This window comes from Artemia sp. Qi Xiang Cuo, chromosome 9, assembly GCF_049724085.1.
Source record: "Artemia sp. Qi Xiang Cuo chromosome 9, ASM4972408v1, whole genome shotgun sequence".
In the NCBI taxonomy this organism is placed as follows: Eukaryota; Metazoa; Arthropoda; class Branchiopoda; order Anostraca; family Artemiidae; genus Artemia; species Artemia sp. Qi Xiang Cuo.
In genome coordinates this window covers 60,152,402-60,176,231 of record NC_142802.1, presented here as the reverse complement: position 1 = coordinate 60,176,231, position 23,830 = coordinate 60,152,402, and the positions used below count along the sequence as shown (strand labels likewise).

General features: G+C 35.5%; 1 protein-coding gene across 3 annotated transcripts in view; it reads left to right on the top strand.

Annotated features, from left to right (window-relative positions):
* The first annotated feature begins 14,800 nt into the window (after nucleotides 1-14,800).
* The window catches only part of LOC148948890 (uncharacterized), a 431,863-nt gene continuing 422,833 nt past the window's right edge, over nucleotides 14,801-23,830 (top strand). For all 3 annotated transcript variants that reach the window (XM_089094800.1, XM_089094801.1, XM_089094799.1), the window contains exon 1: nucleotides 14,801-14,926. The gene's annotated coding sequence lies outside the window, so the exon portion shown is untranslated. The remainder of the gene's footprint in view (nucleotides 14,927-23,830) is intronic.

The following is a 23,830-nucleotide window of genomic DNA, read 5'->3' as shown; positions in this document are numbered from 1 at the left end:
CTTGCCTCCCTCTAAATTTCCAAGAATTAGTGCTCCTGAACGAAAGAAAGCTCCAGGCATGTCAATTGGGGATGGAGGAAAGTATTTCCCTTTCAGACTGAAAGGTAAATTAACTGAAAAGTAAGACGAAGCAAGGGGCTTCAAGCATATTGAACTGATCGAAAAATTGAATATTTGAAGGCCTTGGCAATCTTATCACGAAAAAAAAGTTTTATTATAACACCAAACCATGTGCGGTGCCCGCACGGATCGTTTGGCTGCTACAATAGGTCCAGTATAGCTGGGTAATCTTGCTACTATTGCAGACATAGCTATTATGGCTAGCACCTTCTATTCTTGAACTGCTGCCCATTGCAATTGCACAAATACTTTTCCCAAGAGGCTAAAGAAGGATTCAGAGGAGAGGTGGCTCCATGAGCTGCAAGATTTTGGAAGAAATTTACCTGACCTCCGATGATGTGATTGAGGAATTTAAGCTCGAATGATGTTAGCTCGAGAATTTTTTGTCGTAAAACTATTGGGCATATTTAAAACTTTGTCTCAAGACAAGAATCAACACGAGATTTGCCAGTTGGCGAATCAATAACAGATGAAACAACTATATCTTCGTCTTTATCTTTTTACTTGACTGTTTCTTGTTCACACGGATGTATTGTTTATACCCCTGAGTGTTGTTCAACATTCGTAGCATAGGACTGAAGATGGATGCTGGACCATTTGGGGTTCAAAAATCCATGTCAAAAACTCGGTGTCAGTTTCGGACACAAGTATATTCACCTCTCAAATGAAAATTCTTGTCATACCATCTTATAGCTAATGGCTGACGAGTGATCATCAGTTTCTCATATTTTGTATGATTATAAAGTCAAATATATACTTATGACCATTAGACATTTTTTAGAGAATTCAAATTAATTCCTCAATTTCTTCATCAGAAGCTTAAATCCTATGCCAAGGGCCTCTGTACACAGCCAAAGCAGGGGAAAGGGTAACAAAAAGCACTCTTGAGCTCATAAACGCAACCATTTGGAAAAATGTCTGGTCTTACTATCCTGTAAACAACATTTAATTGTGGAACCAATTGTTCAAGATTCTCTGAACTATACATAAAGTGACATTCCACTTTGTGATTTTATGAACATATATTAATGACGAATGGATAGATTATAATGTGGTATTTGTTAGGGTTCCTTATTGTGCTAATAAATGCCAAACACATTTAGCTGGACGGTTACATACAATTAGAAATAGATATAAAAATTCCATCAGCTTACCACATGGTTTAAGGATTCTAAAATGGAAAAGAAAGTTAGGAAATACAAGAAATAAGTTGACATAGAGGGAAATTCAGCAAGATAATTTTCAAAATAAATCCAAGGAAATAAGGCTACCCGAACCAAAAAATGTATTTTTCAAGTGTATGTTTGGTAAATGAGATGATGGGCATCATTAGCCCTTTACTCCTATTAAGAAACTAATATATCCTTACGGTTGTTCATATCTAGCAATCTGGATTGCTTGCTACCAATGAAACCCCAAAGAATGCTTAGATCAAGACAATTGGCTTCTTTCTACCCAGCCAAGTTATAGACTCTCTTGGTAACTATTAAGTCAAGATTCTTTTCTCTTCTTTGTCGTGTGTTTCTAGTAATCGCTATGTATCCAGTAAAGTTCTAAGTTTAAAATTGTTTAGTGAAGCAAGGACAACTACCATCGAGACTTGCCGGCGCGCAAAAATGTTTTTTGTCTCAGCTTACCAGTACTTCTTATGCAGTGCGCCCCAGATTTTCAGCACGCCTTCGGAAACTATTACAAACAGTTTGATAAAAGCAAATCAAGATTCTGTTTAATTTGTTCCGAATAATTTGGAAAGTTTTACATGTCGTTCACAAAATTTTTGGTTCAAATGAAAAAGTTTGTATTTTTCTGCAGAACTTGTAACTAGAGAAAAAGCCTTTAAGAACTCACGTTACGGGTTCTGATGTGAAGCGTCCTGATTTTTCAACAAAAAATAATCAATTAGTCAGAAAAAAATTTAAATACTAATGGACCAGAAGTCAACAACTATGACAGGCCTACTTAGCAGATGTAAAACACATGGGGTGATGTTTGGTAGGGCAGGGGGGCAGTTGCCCCCCCCTCATAATATGGAGAAAAAATTATTATATATCCCATGCCTCTTGACTATCCAGATATGTATCCCCCCCCCCCCCCCCAATGAAAATGCTGGAGATTAGCACCTGGTAAAACGACTATAGGTTCAGAAGCCAGAACACACCTAACTTTAAAGATTGATTTTTCGCCAAACCATTCTGTGAGAAAAAGACTTAGGTTTTGCCTAAGAAGCTGTCTTAAAAAGCTATTGATATGTTTTACTGGTCAGTCTAAAAATCGAAAAGACTGTATTTATTCTTACTCAAAGTCTAATATTAAGCTCCTAGATTCAGTCTCTCACTACAAACTTAATTTAGTTAGATATTTAAACTTAATTTAAACTTAATTTAAAACTTAATTTAATTTAGATATTTAGCACTCTCTAGTACTTTAAACTGCACTTGGTTCCAATGTTAAACATATGTATATCCAAATATTTTTAGTCACTCGGATATTTTGGGTCGTGTAGATGAAATGAAATGAGCGGTAAAACTGGAGACCTGGCCACCAGAGACAAATTTTCTGACGGAGGTTGTTAGATGTACATGTTACAAATAATAATCCCAAGTTCTCTCCACTTTCTTCTAAAATCCATTCGAAAATATACCGTATAACAAGCTCTGGTACAAATTGCTAGAAGTTACTAGTATTTTCTTACCAAAGCCACACTTTTCTACATGTTTGTTAAACCATTGTGCAAGAGCAGGTTTGGAATTAATGTTAAGAAAACTAAGTTGCTTCGACTATGAATGAATGAGCTTAAAGAGGTAATGTCAGGTAAAACAAAATCTGTCAAGTGAATAGCTTCACTTACCTGAGTAATATCATTAGTAAAAATGATGGATACAGTGAAGAAATAAACAATAGCCAAAAATACGATAGCCAAGGCGCAAGGAGTTATTTTTTTCACGTTTGAAAAAAAATGGAAGAATAGGAAGATAAGTGTGTGAACTGAGAATAGAATATTGGAAGCCATGGTAATAAAAGTGGTAGAGGACAGCTATAAAGCGTGAAAGCTTCAAAAAGATAAGAAAGATTTATTAAATAATTGGCAGAGAAATATAGTTTAAGGTGTTAGTTGGACTGACTGAACACTAAACGATGATGTATAAGAAAAATCTGGCTTAATGTCGATTCTAGGGGCAATATAAAATAGGTTAAGATGACTAGGCAACGTTTTACGGATGAAGGATTATATTTACTGCCAAAGATTGCACTTTTTGGCTATTCCTCTGGTGCAAAACAAAAAGGATCTCACAAATGGTGTGTTAAGAGATCATAAGAAAGTACTTCAAGGAGAGCAGAAATTAATGGGAGGGATGGAGATTGGATGGTTTGAAAGTGGAAAGTGGAACTTCATTAAAGGGGTAAAGAGTGAAGCTGTGTTGGCCTCAGGTGTCTTTGTGCGACAACGAATTATTAGCAGTAGTAGTAGTGGTAAACTGAACAAAAATTAGAATGAAAAATCATAGCATTCATCAAAAATCAGTTATCACTTAGCATTTGACCTGTGAACATCTATTGATATTTAAGCCGGATTAAATTTGGAATAAATTACAGTGGATTGCAATGACCGTCAGTTTCGCAATAAGTGAAATAATAAATTGATATTTACGGACTATTTTACCATTGGATATATTTACTCATTCATATAAGGTCCTCTATTATTTTACTATCTTTTTAATTTGATTTGATAATCTGATTACATTTCAATTTTGCTAATAAGCGAGCAGAAGAGGGGAGTTTCTTATCGCAAGGGCCGTTTTCCTGCCGGGAGCGTTACTCCCTTAAACTGCGGGGATCTGGTAGCAAGAAACTACACTTCCTTCGCTTATTGGTATCTGGCTCTTATTGGTATCTGGTTCTTATGATAAGTACAGTGAATAATGAAAAATGGACTGGTTTTTTCACCGGTTTTAAATTTTTTGCAATTTAACCGTGATAATGGAGTGAATGAAAACGAAATACTGAAGTTTGGAAAGGAGTTTTTTCTGGACTTGCCAAGTGTAATCGAAGCTAAAAAAAACTCCTCTACGATGCGGCTGTACCTGGGACTGAGCTTCCGAGAAGACAGGGGCCGAAGGTTTTGGAAAGCCATCTGAAGGATATGTTAAGCATATTCGTGAAATGTGACGATGAAGACATAGACCTACCGATGTTTGTAATTCGTTCTCCAAATGATGCACCTGTCATCCGTGTTTTGGTTTATTCGAGTTTGAACGCAAAATATAATAGAATGGAACACTTCCTAAAGACTGTTTCAAGTAATTTCGATTCATATGATAATCACTTTCCACCACTGCCCGCCCACGTGACGCCGTCAACTGACTCTCACACCACTGTTGTTTTCTCTAAAGTACCACAAACACTTAATCATCCGATAAAACACAAAAAAGGGCTCCAAAAAGTAAGCTTTGATGGCGCAGTTACCAAGTTGAGTTTGCGTGGTGACAAATGGGTAATTAATGTTAAAAAATCTACTGCTGAAGAATTCAAAGACTCAATTTCAGTGATTTTAGCAGAATCTCCATCCAAGGTGATCACTAAGCGGTTTTTTGGGATAGTCAGAGAAATATCGAAGGACTTAGACCTCTCATTCTTTCAAGGATATCCAGGTGTGGTGGAAGCTATGCGGCTCGGTGACACTGGCACGGTTAAGCTTGAGTTTTGTGACTCCATGTCAAAAGTCAAGGCTATTAAAAATGGTGTTAAACTTGGATATGAATACTTATCTGTGAAAGAATATCTGTCGGCACCTCAGTTCTGTCTCAAGTACCGTTCGCCGGACCATAAAGTAACTAATTGTACAAGTTTGGTTGCGAAGTGTGCACGCTGTGCAGGCCTCATATTTCCACCAAGGATTCTCCCTGTCAGCTTGATGCAAGATATGCCAATGGTGATGAAAATCATGCCTCCTTTAGTCTTAGATGCCAAGTGCTGGGAAACATCATTGCCAAGAAGAAATGATTGTGCCTGTTTCGATTGTTTTGCTTAATATAAATGGTATTCGTTTAAAGGACCATATGATTGATGAATTGTGTGATCGGTTCGACATAGTATGCCTTCAAGAACATCTCCTGACTTCTACTAGCAATAACGTGTTAAAAAGAAGTCGTAATCATTCCGTTTTTACAACTAATGCTGAGGTCACTTTTGGTAGACCTTCTTGAGGCCTCGCGTGCATTGTTAAGAATAACATGAGTTTGCTCTCTCCAGTGTGTTTTCATAGTGACAAATTCATCCTTGCGGTTCGGTTTGGTAATACTGTGCTGTTAAATGTGTATCTCCCGTGTAACAAAAAACTATTTCCGCTTTAAACACGTACATGAAAGCATCGGCAAATCTTAAGGCTATTCTTGTGTCTGTTGTATCGACTGGTTATGACTTCAAAGCGGTTGTGACTTCAACACAGATATTACAAGTCAGTCAGTTCGATCCGATATAGTCGTTGATGCTTTTTCTGCTTATAAAATAGTCGAGAAAAGTGTTGATTATTCATATATTCACCAATCTGGAAGTTTGTCTAATATTGACTATGTAGTTTCCTCGCCAAATATTAATGTATCTCCCAATTTGGTTCTCTGCTTCACTAGTTACTTTCCGCTCTACTAGACCATTTACACAAAGTTCGAAGTGGTTTTACAGGAATAACTGGAGTAGAGTTAATTTTTCACTTTATATTACTACGTTGTCCGTGTTATTGGGTTCTATAATAGTTCCTTACCATTTGCTTCAAGTTACTGACCGTTTCTCAAATAATAAGCAGTCTCTAAATGATTATTATGATAAAATAATTTAGTACTTAAAACAAGCAGAGGCAACTGCTGTTCCTCTAGAAAAGATTAAAGTTAAAACTAGAAAACCAGAATGGGTTTTGATCCCAGAATTAAAAGTTGTAAAGAATAAAGCTAAGTTTTTGCTATGAATATGGGTGTCTTGCGGTCGGCCAAATCGAGGAGTTGTCTTCGATCTGAAGCAAAGTACCAAGCGTGCTTATAAAAAACGTTTACGGCAGTCTAGGGTATCGTGTTTTGATTTTCCTGCGTCGAGAAAGGAGTGGTCTCATGTTCTGAATTCGGATAAGCTTAGTAGTGAGTCTTTTGAAAGTCCTATAGCAGTTCATACTTGGGTGTCGTATTATAGATAAGATAAGATTTATTGCAAAAAGCCTGTGGGCCATAGCAACACATAATACAATCTACAAACCAACACTCGGGAACAAAATACAGCTTTAGATAGTAAAAATCAAAAAAGGAAAAAAGCAAAAAGAACGACAAAAAAGAAACACACCTAGGTTCAACTTTGAACCAACAAACACCATATAATAAATTTAAATCATAAAAATAGTATCTGGCTATCCCTTCAAACATGATTTACTATATTTAGTCCCTAAACGAAGAAACTTACACAACTGTTTAATAGCACATGCGTTCCTCTCAGCCATCCGCTCTATTAACCAGCATTCACTCCCAAACACTCGTCCGAAACATTCATTCCGCAACTCAGACAGCTCTTCACACTCGGATACAAAATGAAATAAGTTTTCATTCACCAATCCACACATTGGGCAAAAATAGGGGCCAGCCGCCAGCCTAAACTTTCCCAAAAATTTCCTTCTCTCACCTAAATCCAAACTATCCCCTCTTACCAACAGCAGATTCTTCAGATCCTCTTTAATCAACCCAAATTTAAAAAAAACCTCCTCCCCCCAACCGTCTTTGGCTTGGGAGTAAAACCTCAAAGACATAGATTGGTCCTTATGAGCTTGCCACTCTTGCCACTCTTGGATTTCTTGGTCCTTTAGGGTTCGCTGGACTTCCTTCCATACTGACGCAGTTTCATCCATAGGGCCTTTTCCTTAATTCCACATCTATGACAGTCCACAGAGGTCCAGTATTTGCTTGACCTGATTTGACCATGAATCACGTCTACCATCCTTCAAGCTCTCCAAATAAGCTGAATTAAGAAGACAAAATCCTGCTAGCCTAATTATTTTCACCTTGAATTTTACAATTCTAACCAGTCTAAAACTCCTTAAAGAGAAAAGCCCCACATCTCCTTTTAGTACCACTGAACTAAATGAATACTTCAAGCCACGAATTCTCTTAAAATATTTTAGCTGAACTACGTCTAGCGTAGCTGCTTTAGCAAAACCCCTAACCTCAGAGCCCCAATGTAGACTAGAACCTACTTTTGTCTGGAAAACTCTTTTCTGGATCCTCATGTCAGCTAGCTGATTTAAATTACTTCTCAAAAGCATATTTATTAGCCTAATACCCCTTAAATTACAATCTTCTACATCCCTAGATATCCCCCTTAAAGCACTAAACTTAACACCCAAAATAAACAAATTCTTCTTTAACCTCTAAGACCTTTCCTCCAAAATTAAAATCAACCTCTGAATCAATATCTCCTTTACTCCTAAATACTAATACTACTGATTTCTTAGCGTTCAACTCTAACTCATCCTTTTCTAAATAATTTTTTATTATATCTAATGGCTTCTGAAGGTTATCTCTGCTATCCGCCACTAGAGCTATATCATCCGCGAATAACATGCATGATAGCCTAAACCGATCCAAAGATACATAACGGGCTTTATTATTTTTCATAAACCTATCTAAATCATTAACAAACAAGGAGAAGAGCTTAGGAGATAATGTACATCCTTGTTTCACACCCACATGAAACGTGACCAGCCTAGAAAAATTTTCCATAACCTTCAAAGAAAATTTCACCCTCCGATACATATCTGCTATTATTGCTACAAAACAAGACGGTAAGCCTATTTCTAACAGACTTTCAACTAATAACCTCCTGTTTACCGAATCAAAAGCACTTTTCAGGTCTAAAAAGGCTACGAATAGCCGACCAGTTTTTCCTCTAGTATAGTTCCTTCTCAATGCATCCAAAGTAAAAATATGGTCAGTAGTGCTGAATGTCGATCTGAATCCCGCTTGTATCGGGCTAAGTATTTCCTCCTTATCTAACCAATCTCTTATCCTAAATTCCGGAACCTTACAAGACAGTTTACTTACCACATTCCCCATAAAGATAGACCTAAAGTTTTCAGGTAACTTCCTATTACCTTTCTTAAAAAGAGGCACTGCTACAGAACTATCCCATGAGTGATGCCAACAAGCTTTCTCTACTACAAACGAGAAAATTGCAGCCAACATGGATATTAAAGTTGTCCTTCCTAACTTCAGAACCTTTGTAGATATACCATCTGTTCGTGGACTCTAATTTCCATTAATCCTTGTAGACTGATCCAAAGTTTCTTGTTGGGGTACAGGTCTAATTAAATCATAGTCATTCTGCCTTAAAGGATATGTTGCCGTCCCTAGACCGGGCTCCCTATCCTCTGAATCATTCGACTCATTCACCCTAACATATTCTGACTCTCTATTCTCAAAATAATCTGGCCACGTCTCAACTGCTGGGACGTCTCCTCTTATTCCCGGGCCCTGGATTGAACATTTAACAACCAACCAAAACTCTCTTGAATTATTTACACTATAAGCTCTCTTAATTTCCTCATTAATTTTCATATGCCTCTCTCTCTCTTTTTAACTCTTTTAACCCTATTATAATCTGACCTTAGTTTCATATATTCAGCTAATCTGCGCAAATTCGTTTCCTGATCCAATGGGTCTGTTGCTTTAAGTAGCCAGAAAACCATAATTACCTCGTCCCTTTTCTGCCTACATTCCTTATCGAAAAGACCCTTATCTTTTCTGACCGGATGTTTTTTATTCTGAGATAAAGGCTTGATTCTCTTTTAAATTATATCTGTGAATACAGAAACAATTTGGAGCAATTCAGGTGGTTCTAAAAAACTCAAAATTGAATGGCAATCATTCTGAAATTCCTCACTTTCTAGTTCCATTTTAACCAATTCTTCTTTCTCCTTGGTTATCCAAACTGGTTTACGGATCCTTTTCTTGCACGTAGACCTTTTCTTTCCCCTTTCGGACTGTCGAATACACGCTCTCAGCATTATACTCACTGACAGATGGTCAGATCCAACCAACTCTAGGACCCTGAGGTCGACCGCCCGGGGCAAAAGAGAAAAATTACATAAAATATAAGCGATTAAATTCGGGCTAAACCCACTGTAATACGTAAAATCACCCACACCAAAATCTCCCCCCAACCTTCCATTCATAATTATTAACCCTTCCTTTTTACAAAGATTTATTAAATTCCTTCCCCATCTATTTAATTTCCGAGGCCTATCCCTACTTTTCCTACTAGGGAAAACATACTCACAGTCATTCTTCAAACAAACAATCTGATCTAGTTCATTTACAACGGGTTCGCTAGCCAGCAACTTATTCTCTTTAATAGTATGTGCATCGAAATCTACTAGAAAAACAAAACTACGGCAAGGGTACATTCTTTTGTACAACTGAGTTTCATTTACAACCAATTCCCATGTATCTCCACAGCTGTAAGAAATATTCTTCGGAGGCAAATACACAACACAGACAACCAGGTGAACATTTTTAACTGATAAAAATAACTATAATACATTTTCAGACTCACTTTCTAGTCTACGAAAAAAATTAAATAAATCCTTCCTTAGAAGCACGGAAACTCCTCCATAGTATCTGCCATTTGCTGAGACTTTTCTCCGACACTCAAAAACATCAAAGTCTTCATACGACGAAAATTCATCTAGAGAATTCCACGTCTCGACAAGGCAAACAACATCCCAACTTTCACAACCGGCTGATGTACTTGACTCTAATAAATTTTCTAACTCTTCCCTACTATAACCTTGTAAATCCCAAACTACAAAACCTGAGCACGATTCACTATGGCCCAGTATTCCCTATTTTGGCAATTTTGACTGGTTCCCAGGCACTACTATATCCTCCCAACTAGGATGCACCTGATAAAAAACTGCAGCTTTCACAATCTGGCGAGGCCCAAATGATTCGTAATCCTGAATCGTTTCCATTTCAGGCTCACTTTTTTTTGCGCCTTTATCCTGCTCCAAAGGGCTAATGTTCTTATTATTTCTTTTGCCTCGTCTCACAATCTGCTGAGCTAAATCCACCGCAGGTTCTTGGCTAACAGGGGGATAATAATACCCACAAATAAAAGCAGGCGGGTCCCCATCTTCTACACTAAATACAGAAGCAGCGCTTCCAAAACTCTGCCAACTAGCAGCCGAATTTACCGATCCGCTTCTTTCCCGTGAAATAATCACATTAATCTGATTTTCGCGAGCTTAAGATGTACCATGTTCATTGAAATCAACATGAGGGCTAACTATCTCATCTCTCGCACGTTTTTATTTTTGAACTTCATTCACTATCCCTAGCGTGACAGACCTTGATCCTTTTCTACTTAGTGAACTTTCATTGACCATTTCTTCAATTCCTGTACGCATAGTACTAATTAAATCGGAACTATGATGATAATCGGCTCTCATTTACTCTACTTCTATAAACTTTCGTTGTTATCGGTTAATTTCTTTCACTTCACCCAATTCACTATCGTATGCAAAAATCTTATCCCCCACGAAAAGTCTCACACCCCTCAGCTTTGGACGTAAATGGCCTTCCGTACGCGCGGCTTCCAAAATCGGTATCAACTTGCTCCATGCCAATAAATCTGAAGAAGTATAATCTAGGGCTACTGACAAATGAAACCTTTTGAAAAGTGCAGCCGAAGTAAATATGGATTTTCTTAATTCCATAGACGCTAATTTAATTACGACTGGTTTGACTTTCTGGTTTGAAGGTAAACGAAAAACATCTTTAATATCTGTCTGCATAAACTTGGCACCTCTTACAATTTCATTTAAGCATCTAAGAATGTCCTCTTTTAGACTAGAACCCTTTATCTTTGGGTCAAAATTGTAGAGTATCACATTACACCTTTTTTGATCCGCCTCGATTCTATCCATTATCTTTTTATTCTTTGAAATTTCCATTTTAAGCTCACGAACTTCCGCCTCTGCATTTTCCGATCTTTTTTCCAGTTCACAAATTTTCTTATTTAGAGATTCCGAAATTGATGAAAATTCCATAGATAATTTTTCTACCTTTTCGCACAAGGGATCTAGTTTTTTAAGCTCTATTGACATTTTATTTAATTTCTTTAAAATCTGTAGCTGGACTTCCGTTGATTCCGTCATCTTGATGGTAATTACTAGCTACTTAAAATAGAAAGGCGTACCTGTTTAACAGTCAATTATTTAATGCACGCTGACTCAAGGCGCGCAATTAGCTAAGCCACCATTAATAATGCCACGGCTAACAACAATTCTATGTGAACCTCTGAGCAAAATCCAAAGATAATAAGCTTCTCGACAAATTCTATGGGCTATATATTTCACAAGTAAAACTAATTGAATGTTGGATCATGTATTTCACAATTTCAGTAATATATATAATCCGCTTTTTAGATGTTCACTGAATGAGAACTAAAACTGAACTATTATAATGATATTTTCGGCAAGGTGAACCGGGAAGTTGAAAAGCTTTTTAGCAATCTTCTTGAGTCGTGTTTGCCTATTCGTATTTATCAGAGTAATGTATTACCAGTTTCTACTGTTGATATTGGTCAAGCTATTAAGAACATGCAATCTAGCTCTGTTGATCAAGACGGAATTTCTTCTTATCATATAAAAGTAGTTTGCCGAACTTTGATAGGTCACCTTCAGATACTTTTTCAGATGTGTATCTCTACTTCTATGGTTCCCGACAGTTTACTCTGTGGCACAGTCACCTCGGTTTTGAAGCGTGGAAAAACTTCGTCATAGTGCAGTTCTTATCGACCAATTATTGTTTCGTGCAATCTTAGCAAAATTTTTGAATATATTCTTCTACCTTTCATTTCAGAAAGTGTTTGGTGAAAACCAATTTGGCTTTCAAAAAAGGCTGGGATGTCAGCACGCCCATCGTGTTCTAGCTTCCCTCCTGTTGCAATCTGTTAATAATAAATCTTCTCTTCATATTTGAGCTCTTGATCTTTCGAAAGCTTTCGATAGTATTGTCCACACTCATGCACTCTATTCCCTTTTTTCCAACAATATTAACCTTTCTATTGTTGTTTTGTTACGGTACTGGTATTCAAACTCTTTTATTCGGGTAAAATGTAATGAAGTAGTTTCAGATTCAAAGGTGCTTCTTCGGCGTGGGGTCCGTCAAGGTGGTGTGCTTTCTCCAACTATTTTTCAGTTATGTATTGCTCCTATCCTTTCATCTTTGCTTTCGACTTTCATTTCTGATGGAATTGATGTCTTGTATCTTGCTTATGCGGACGATGTTCTCCTTGTCAGTCGTTCTAGGGCTGGGCTCTCACATTCTGTCAGCTGGATCTTAGACCAGTTCAGACGGATTGGGCTTATGCTGAACGTTGATAAGTGCAAATATACTTCATTTAATTCGAGTGCGAGTCTCCATCTTAACTGTGGTTTTTCTCTATTCCCTGTGTCTCTTCTTTTCGGTGGCTTGGTCTTTACATTACTAATAATCTCAAAACACTTCGGGCTCTGACAGTTTCTAATGCAAAATAAAAATTCAGATAGGATATTCAAAAATTGTTGCAAATAGAGGGAGGTACAATAGAAAAGCGCTTGAGAAATTATATTCTTCATTTTGTGATCATTCTATTTTTTTGTATCTGGTTCTCTTCCAATTCTGAAGCCTAAAGATCAGAAATCTATCCGGACTTATTATTTTAAATTTTTTTGGTACCTTTTGTGTCTCTCTCCGTGGTTCCGGAACCGGCATCTAATATCGCGATTCGGCCTCCCTGATTTACGGGAAAAAGTGACTGTGCTTGCGGGAAAGCTGTCGTTATCTGCAGGTGTTACTGCGCACCATAATTTACGTCGTTTTATGTAAATAATTGTTAAGTGTGCGAGTTTGCTTTTTTTTTTGTTTTTGTTTTTGGTTTCTGAGCTCAGAACTCCGCTTCTTTTTTATAGTGGGTAATAAATAAATTATTTATAGCGAAGTCAAAACAAAAAGAAGTTTACACAAATAAGATTGGTGCTGCTGCTACTGAAACGCTCGTGTATCACACTGACTCTACTAAAAACGATGTATATTTTCAATAGTGTGTCTATTTTTGTCAACAAAAAAAAAAAAATAAAAATGCTCATCCAGTTTATTGTATAAAAAATAAACAACTTATTAAAATAAGTGCACTTTCGATTTCAATTCAATTTTTCATCTTTTTCAATTGGCACCTTTTGTTAACTATTTCTTTTTTATTCCGATTCCATTTCTAAAAAGTATAGAATTGAGAAATTTTGGCTAATCACAAGACGAATTCGTCAATGGATTTTCTACCTATTAAAAAAAAAAATTAAGCAACAGAAAATATTCGTGATATTTTTTCGTGCTGCATATTGTACTTAGGGAACTAAATTCATTTTTCGAAACATGCTGATGCATGAACAAAAAGAATTCTTCGAAGTTTGAGCAACAAGTAAATTTCAAATTATATAAGGAAAGGAAACAATAAAATTATCATAAATGCCTGGCTTATTTTTGCTCCAAGTCACTGAAATCTATGGCTCGGACTTCACTGTAATTTTGCTTCTAATTAACACTTTAATAGTTTTTTTATTTTGATTCAGGATATAGCTCATGATTTAAATTGTTTTTGTGGTTAGTATTTAATTGCCTTTTACAACAAATTGAAATCTAAATTGTTTTTATACCAAATAAGAATCATTGTTTTATCGGGTCTGGAGTTAATATGATTACAGCATGTTGGGTTTGAAATCCTTTGCTTGTGATGACAGTGATTTGAGTCCTGGTGTCGCTGAAGAATTTTGTTTGAAAGCGGGCTCATTGGTGGGACTCATTAAGTTCAGCCAGAGTCTTCCCAGCTCTAATTACTAGCTGGAGAAACCTGGGGAAGGTAAACAGGAAGGGTGTGCGAAAATACAGGATTGCTGACTCCCACCCTCTCCACTGCACTTCCTGGCCAAAGTGCAATGAAACAGAGATCAACACCGCCGATAGGAACTTCAAAATCCATTGCCGTGTTTTTTACCATTATTACACCGCATAAGGAATTAAGTCAGTATTGGCAAGGAACCATGAAAAGATCAAACACAACAGTCAAATTAATTGTCTTTTCAACAAAATACGAATGACATAGCTACTTTTAAGTTGGTTTGAATGAACAAAAGCCAACTCCAATTTGTGACATTTTTTTTTTAAGATGAAACTTGGCAAATTTCAAATTATATGAATCCCATTATACATTTTTAGAAGCAGTCTTTCAGAATCCTCCCATTAAAATTGTCCTAATCAAAGCCCAGAAATTGGGATTTCTTCGTCCTCCTTTTAAGTTTTGTGTTAATTTTGTCACATGAAAGTAATTTGAAATTTGGCTAAAATTTCTGTCAAACTAATTTATGTTTGTTTTAGGCTTGGTTTACGAATTCATACTAGTTTCTGTACTTTTCATTTTTGACTTATTTTACCACTTTATTTCTGCTTATTTGAGGTATAATATCGCTTTTTAGTTTTCCCCGAAAAGCTTTTTTGACGAATTTTAGCGTTTAAGGGCTCAGAACGTTCCGCATCGTTTTCTCCTTTTCTTTTTGGCGTTTGGAGCATAAAGTTAGTTTGTAAACAAGGATAATTCGCCGTTAAATTCAAAAAAGAAAAATCTAAAAGTTTCGTATTATTATTTATCCTTGGCCTAGTTACACTTGTTTAGGTAAATCTGTATTATGAGTGCAAGGTCATTGAAATAAGTCCATAAATCAATGCATGGAAATGACTGAAAGGTAAGAACTTAGTAAAATGTTGTACCTACTAGGCTAGGCTCTATACCAAGTAGCCTATGTGACACAAGTGATCCCAAATAATACCAGGGTAAATATTTAGCGGTTGATTTATTCCTAACTCAGTAATATGATTTGGTATATATTTAACAATTCAGGATATATATTTGCACATTAGGGGGGTGGGGCAAAGTTTAAACTTACCTCCCATTTACATCAGGAACAGAATTTGCCCCCCCCCAATGTGCAAATATGTACCCGGAATTGGTTTATATAGGGGTGGGGGTAAATTTCATTTCTGAAAAAAGTGATTATTATATTGGGAAAGAGCATAAAAATAGGTATTGAGTGGTACATTCACTTTATTTGTAAATCAATAATATGATTTGGTAGAAATTTACCCATACTTTAGAAGTTTCTAAACTAGCCTTGCCATCTTACTAGGCTAGGCTAATGTTATATCTTAATGCAAACCAATAAACTTTACCCCTCCCCCCTATTGATCAAATATATAGCCTAGGCTACCCTAAATTGTGTACATGCAATGAATTTTGTATACTATACTTGACTTTCTTTGAGTTGATTTAAAGGCAAACAAGCAAGAAAATGACAATAAGCATATAGAAAATCCATTCCTTATAGGCTAGACAGGTCTGGGTATATATTTTACCATTAGGGGTAGGGGTAAAGCCTATTGGTTTGTCTTAAGGAATGATAGCCTATGGTAAAATTCTAGTTTAGCTACTTTTTGCTATCTTGGAAAGGGGTTAGGTAAGGCAAATGACGCTTTCAGTAATGAATCCAGGGCCACAACCACTCTGGGAAGGTATTCTCAAGCTTCTATTTTAACCCTATCTAGATTTCTAAGTTTCAGAAATTTGCCTACTTGACAGGTCTATAGTCTAGCCTACCTATCAAAATTTTGACAAAACAACATTTTACCTTAATTTTCAGTTATCAGTTTCTTTTTCTCTAGCTTTATTTCTGAAAATGCAATTCCTGTTATTTGAGTAGAATTTTAAGCCATATGAATGTTTTTGCCTAAATTTAGGAAATGTATTTGCAGATCTTAATCTCATAAATTGGGATTGTGCAAAGTTGTGAAGCTGAAAACAATTTTCTTCTACTTCATTTAAGCAGAAGATTTATTTTGCTGGATTTCACTATGGTAAAAACTGAGAAATTTATTGTTTAGTGCTATATCTTAGGGCAGTTGGATGGGGTGCATTGTCAGAGTAGGCCTAGTAGACATTATATTTAGAAAGAGCATCTATTAGGGAATCAATTGATACTGCTCTTTTTTTCTATTATAGTGTTTTATTCTGCAGAACTGGCTCTCCTAGATTGTTCCCAGGCCAGACATAACTTGTGACTATGTATAAACCTTCTGAAGAAAGACTACAATAAGCTTAATAAAATTCCTGCTTAGGGCCTCCCCCTAATAGGTACAGATGTAGCCTAAGAATATATACAAAAGTTGTCTGATTATGTTCCATTCAGATTGACTTTATTTGGTATTATGAACCAACTGTTGATGAGAATAGATCTGAATACTATGTATGTTCAATAGCTGGCAATGGCTTCAGTGAAATATTCCAAATAAGCAATTAAAAGATACATCTATTAACACATAATGTTTTCTACTCAAATCGTGTTTATAAGAACTGATTTGATATAAAGAGCTGTATATTTTGCTGCTATATTTGCCATGCATAGGCTAAGGATTTTTACTTAAAAAAAAACCACAACTGTGTGAAGTCAGAAGTGTAGCTAGGGTTTCCATCACCCCAGGACAATGTTGGCAACCCCACCCCACATCACTAGTGCAATATAACTAGATCATAGTATTGACAAAAATTCAGTTTAATGACCCCTCAGAGGCTAGGGCTAAGGACATTGGTTGTCTTAAATGCACACAGAATGCCCCACTGTGCAATCACTTTACTCATGTGTCTGTACAATGGATTGCTTAGAATTCCACATCATATCTAAAACAACAAGACAAGTGTATGGCTTACCATACTTGGCTACAGTAAAAATAAAATAATAAGTTTGTATTTCTTCTTTTTTTTGATGTGAAAGTTTTTTTGTTGATAAAACACACTACAAACATTTAAGCAGGTACTTAAAAAATCAAAAAGTTCTTCTCCAATTCTGTAATTGTCTTTGTCCAGTCTAGTGAGTTATAATGAATTTTATGAAACCAAAATCCTAAGAAAGGTTTAAAGGAAATTAAAACTTTCCTTTGGGAGGACAGTTCCAATTTCTTAGGAGGGTGTAAAGAGGGACGCTTTGAATAGATTGGAATAGAGAAGGAACATGTGCAACTGTGTTGGCCTCAAATGCCACTGTAGAGAATTGTTAGAAGAAGTAGTAATAACCCACCTTGAAGTAAATTGTTTTTCCAAATAGAATACCTATGTATTACAGCAGCCTATCAGATTGTTCATGATACTCTGCCTATAAACAACAGGGGTGCAATTTACTATGGGACAGGGGGGCAACTGCCCCTCCCAGACCATGGTCTCCCAAACTTGATTTGGGAAAACTGGCTCCAACTTTGCCTCCCCCCCCCCCGCTTTTGACGAAATTACACCACTGATAAACACTGATGTTCCTTAAGGTATTATACAAGTTGACTTTATTTACTTTATAGCACTTTATTTAAAAGTGCTAAAATAGAAGGCAAGTATTGCATTAAGAATATTATTTCCATGAATGTTTTTCTTTCTTTTGTGATGAATGAAATAAAGAAGAAAAAAATGAAAAATAAAATCAAATAGCTGAGAAAAACAAGGATATTGTAAGCCAGTGGAACAATATGAAACAAAAATAAGCAGATATTTCAACAAGGGCCTCCACCAAGTTGTTCTCAGTGCTCAGTAAAAAAGGAAGAAAAAATCGAATCTTTTGTAGTAAACTTAACAAGAGAAGAATCAAACAAACCAGAATAAATGAAAGAACACATTCACCAATTGGATTGTACAAAAATTCTTTGCTTAGCAATAGATTTAGCTTGTCTATGGATTCAATTTCCATTAAAATGCAACAGGTAGTTTTACTTTAAACTGAGGGCAAATTTTATTTGAATCTTTTAATATTAAATTATTATAAATTGGGCTTATCAAAATATTTCCAGTATCTCTATATATTTTTTAATCTCAATTGCCTCTCTAAAAGATTGTGTTATAGCCATGATGTATAGCCATTGTGGTCTTAGAATGTATTTCTTTTGTGATCCAAGCCTATGTATGGAATAAATCCATCAACATGTTTCACCTATGCTGGCATAACATATTTATAACTTTTTGACAACATTGAAATGCATTTGGATATTGTTCTGCTGGCTTTGTTTCAACTGTCAGAAAAAGAAAACAGAAAAAAAAATTAAAACAAGTTGTGTACTTAATCGTATTTTCAGGATCAATTTTTAGTTTTATAGAAAATGGTGTGCATGTAACTCAACCCCAGTGTAACTTAACCCTCCTCAGCTCAACTCTCATGCAACTAAAAAGCTATCAAACCCCATTCAAACTAACCTTGCATGGGTTGAATTGATTTGAGATTGGGTTGAATCAGATGGGGTTGGGTTGAATTACCTGGGAATCATAGAAAATCTTTATTAAGCTTAATTTTATAGAAAGCATTTCAAGGACTTATGATCACCAAGTATAATGGCACAAATTTCCTTAGAACAAAAGGCAGGACAGTGTATAGCATTTAGGCAATTCAGTTTTTGCTTCACTTTTGCAGATCATTAATTTTCTCAAACTTTTTGACAGCTGATGCCTTTTAGTTTTTTGTTTTGTAAACAGTGGAAAAAAGAGCATACAATTTGAGGGTGTGTGTTTAACTGAACCCCAAGCAACTGAACCACTGTGTAGCTGAACCACCATGCAACTGAACCCCCTTATAACCAAACCCTCATGCAACTGAACCACCTGGCAACTGAACCCCATTTAACTAAACCCTCGTGTAACTAAACCCCCATGCAACTCAACCCCATTTAACTGAACCCCAATGTAACTAAACCCCCATGTAACTGAACCCCCATGCAACTAAACCACCCTGCAACTGAACCGCCATGTAACTGAACCACTGTGTAACTGAACCACTGTGTAACTGAACCACTGTGTAACTGAACCACTGTGCAACTGAACCCTTTTGTAACTGAACCACTGAACTCAGATTTTCAGTTGTCTAAAAATATTAGGCAATATCATTGGGTAAAACACAAGTTAGAATCTTTACATGTTCAGCCTTGTTGAAATTGTTTGTTTCTTAAATTCATGATATAAACGCCTGTCAAAAGTATTCATGAAAAAGCTTTATTTTATTTTTCCAAAAGAAAAAGAAGATCCAATGTCACAAACCATTAAAGCTGATTTATTACTCTGTTTTTCAGATGAATCAGACCTTTTGGACGTTAAGTAATAAACATAGGTGTTGAAAATATTTGACCTTTGTGAATCTAGATAACAAATTTTGATCAGATGTTCTTGAGGAGATTGCAAATAAAAAGGACATGGGAGTGGGACTGGTTGCACTCCAGCCTCACTTTTAACTCTGAAATCACTTTTAACTCTGAAAAAGTGCACTGGAAATTTTGATTTCCAATTGAATGAGCCCCCTCCCCCATAGTTCATAAAAATATTTTTTTCTACAAAAACCTTATGTGTTAGCAATGAGCAATTAGCTTAACTTACAACCCTTGCCCCAGATGCTACTGGTGGGGTTGTTAACTCCAAAGGCATGGTTATTTGATCTTCAGGCTTTTTTACAGATTGCTGATATCAGGTGTATCAGCAATTTTTTTTGAAACAGTTTAGTGTATCAAGATGAAACTTCTGGGACATCTACCTTCTACTACTGCTGTTAATACTGCTGCTACTACTGTTGCTACTACTACTAATTTAACACTATTATTACTACTACTGCTCCTACTACGACCTCTGCTACTATTAAACTAGCACTATCAAGGCTATGCATATCAAGTTGAAAATTTGACAGAATAGGGTATTTGAGGTGGAACTTGAACTATCAAAAGACACTAAGTGCATGTATATTTTCAAAATGGAGTATCTCAAAAAGGGATTTGTGTATTAAGTTGGAACTTTCAGAGGGTGCTTAAAGGGAAAGTCAATTCACCAAAAGGAAATATGTGCACTCTCAGGCCTGGATTTACCACTAGGTCCCTAGGCCCGGAACCTAGGGGTGCATAATGCCAGAGGGAGCAATAAATTATCACTGGGTAATTTTTTCCTGACAAAAACTGGACTGATGTGATTTATTGTCACCAGGTGCACTCTGCCACCACGCTGCCTATTCACAGAAAAGTGACTTTAAAACAATACAGGAATTCCATGGTCACTTATAAACTGTCAGATGTCTCCCAAGAATGGTAGCTGAGAGTTCGGTATTACCCCTCTCTTTCATCACTTTTCGCTCATCAGTTGTGTTCTGTCAATTGCTTCCAAGAGCCCAAATTTTTGGGAATAACCCTAAAAATCTTGCAAAAACGGAGCAGCAAAAACACTTGGTTCTTAAGCGCCAAAGCTTTAAATCCAGCCTTGTGAACGCTACTGCTAATGCTATTACTATTTTAATTACATTTACTACTACTGCTACTACAGCAACTACTACTACTACTAGTTTGACTGCTACTTCTATTGCAACCACTTGTAAGCGCAAAGTATTTAAGATGAAAATTAAGCAACTACATGAACATATAGGTTATACAAAAGGATATATCAGCAATGGGATAGCAACAGCTAATTGTATTAAGTTGAAACTTCTAAAACTTGATGAGAGGAATGTTTTGCTAACTAAAAGGCAATATGTTAATACTGCTGCTGCTACTAACACTAGTGCTATTACTATTAATACTACTACTAATACTATTACTGGGATTACCATTACAGCTGTACCTAACGGTAATGAACTGTGTGAAGGTGGAATTTTCAGGGAATATCGAGGGTGGAAGGTGAAGTGAATCACATCACGTCATCTGTATACAGGTTGCCAAAGGGCGCATCAGCAATATCCTAGGGACAGTTTGGTGTGTTGAAGAAAATAAAAGGTGCTCTGTGCATACTGCTACTAATTCTACTACTGCCAATGAGCAAACTAAGGGTATTAAGGTGAAGCTGCCAAGGAATATTTCGGCAGATATTGAACTGAATCAAATTGACTATGATTATACACATTCTCAAAAGGGTTACACAGTAATATCTCAAGAATGGCTTCCATTGATAAGTTAGACCTTTCAGGATAAATTGTGGGTGGGAGACTTCGAACTAGCCAGAAGGCCCCATGTATATGCTACTAATATTACTTGGCAACTAGCCCCCCCATGCCCCCGTTTCCCCAAATGCATCCAATACGAATTTTTAAATGTTCATTTTGTTAGAAGTAGTTCAAACATCACATATTAACAACTGCAAGGTTGTCACAAACCAATTTTTTTACTTTGATATTGTTACTTTAATCCCAGTTTTGATACTTTGATGAACATTTGATCTTTCTTAAAAGTTTGATTTTGAAATAAGGAATTTTTAAAAACTTGAAACTTTTTGCAATCAAAATTGAACTAAGCTCAGCAGATACAAATACCTGTTAAAATTCAAACTCAAAATGACCAGAAATTACTATTAAAGAATAAATGAAATCCAAAACGAACAGAAATTAAATAAACAATCATAGCAAAAAGCATACAACAAGTAATAATATAAATGAATAAATAGATCTTAAAGCAAGTAATGCTTAGATTAAATATGAAAATCAAGCTTAAAACGAAAAAAAATATTTTGATATTGAAGTATAAATGAAACTTAAAATGAACAGAAATTAAACAAACAATCAATGCAATGCAAATATTAATGTAAATTAATAAATAAATCTGAAAACGAATAAAACTTGAATTGAATATGAAAACCAAGCTTAAAACGAGCAAAAGTCAATATTAAAAAGAATTTGTATATGGCCTCCTTCTCTCACTGTAAGAATTTTAAACCTACTACATCATTGGCGCCTTACTGAAAACTATATTCGGCTCGAACAATCTTGAAAAGCATATAAAAAGTTAAACCGAATGTTTGATGTATAATGAAATTAACTCTTGAAAGATCCTTTCGTTAAAGAATTTATTTTACTGTAATTTTTTTTTTGTTTTCAATGCTGGACAATAAAATATTTTTAATTTAATTCTTTTTCAGTTACGCGTTAATGACGCAGTAGGCTTTTGGTTTTTATTTACAGTTAAGGAAGGAGGCAGTATCCAAACACTTGTTTGTAGTGAAGCTGTATTCGTCTTGAACAACTTTAAAAAGAGCTAATAAATTAAACTGAATATTTGATGTATAATGATATTAATTGCTGCAAGCTCATCAATTAAAAATGTTACTATAATTTTATTTTTTATTTTTCAATATTAAGTACAAAAGAAAATATTTGTCATAAAATTGGTTTTCAGTAAAGCGCCAATGATGTAATAGGTTTTACACTTTTACAGTGAGAGAAGGAGGTGATAGATCTTGTTTGTAGTGATTTTTGTTCGTTTTAAGCTTGGTTTGCATATTCAATTTAAGTTTCAATCGTTTTAAGATTTATTTATTAATTTACATTAATGTCTACTGTATGTTTGTTTGCATTGATTGTTTATTTAATTTCTGTTCGTTTTAAGTTTCATTTATACTTCAATAGCAAAATATTTTTTTTTCGTTTTAAGCTTGATTGTCGTATTCAATCTAAGCATTACTCACTTTAAGATCTATTTATTCATTTATATTGTTACTTGTTGTATGTTTTTTGCTATGATTGTTTATTTAATTTATGTTCGTTTTGGGTTTCATTTATTCTTTAATAGTAATTTCTGGTCGTTTGGAGTTTGAATTTTAGCAGGCATTTGTATCTGCCGAACTTAATTTTAAAATGGCCTTTAATTTTATTTGAAAAACTTCTTTTTCGGAAAGTTTTTTTTTTAATTAATAGCTAGAAATATTCTTGAAACTTTTAAAGGAGCTAATTCGATATATAGATAAAAGTTGCAGGGCTGTTCTAGAGCTATACAAAAATGTGGTTCAATCCCACTTTCTAGGGCTATAATGATAGAAAGTACTTGAGGGCTAGGAGGGCGTGTTGCGGTTGAAGGATTGCCAAAGATTGTCCTTGTTTGCCAACCATCTAGGACCAAACAGGTTGTCTATTATTCAGTAAAAAACAAGAATTTGGATTTGCAAGATTGGACAATAACCGGTCTGTATTCGGAGACAATTAACTTAGGCTCAAGGGAAGGCTTAAGCTTAAGGGAAAAACTACGGTAAATTTTTCGTTAGTCATACTATTGACTTAAGTAAACATACCACTCAATGCCTTTTTTATGCTCTTTCCAAATATAATAATCATTTTTGTTGAAAATGAATTTTACCCCCACCCCTATATATACCAATTCAGGGTATATATGTGCAAATTAGGGGGGTGGGGGTAAATTTTATTTCTGATGTAAAAGTTTAAACTTTCCCCCCCCCCCTAATATGCAAATATATACCCTGAATTGGTATATAAAGGGTGGGAGAGTAAAATTCATTTCAGACAAAAATGATTATTATATTTGGAAAGAGCATAAAAAAAGGCATCAAGTGGTACGTTTACTTTATTTGTAAGTCAGTAATATGAATAACCAAAAATTTACCAAAACTACGTTGTAATTTTGTTTTAATTAAATATTTAATATATAGAGTTGATATTTTGGTTAGGTTAGGCTACATTTTGCATGCACCGCCGTTATATTTAACCCCCACCCCTAATATGAACATATATTGCCCAAACTATATATATTCTATCTATCCCCCAAGTGTGTCACTTGTTTCAACCCGTATATCTGTAAATTGTATCAACTTGGGGGTTTTC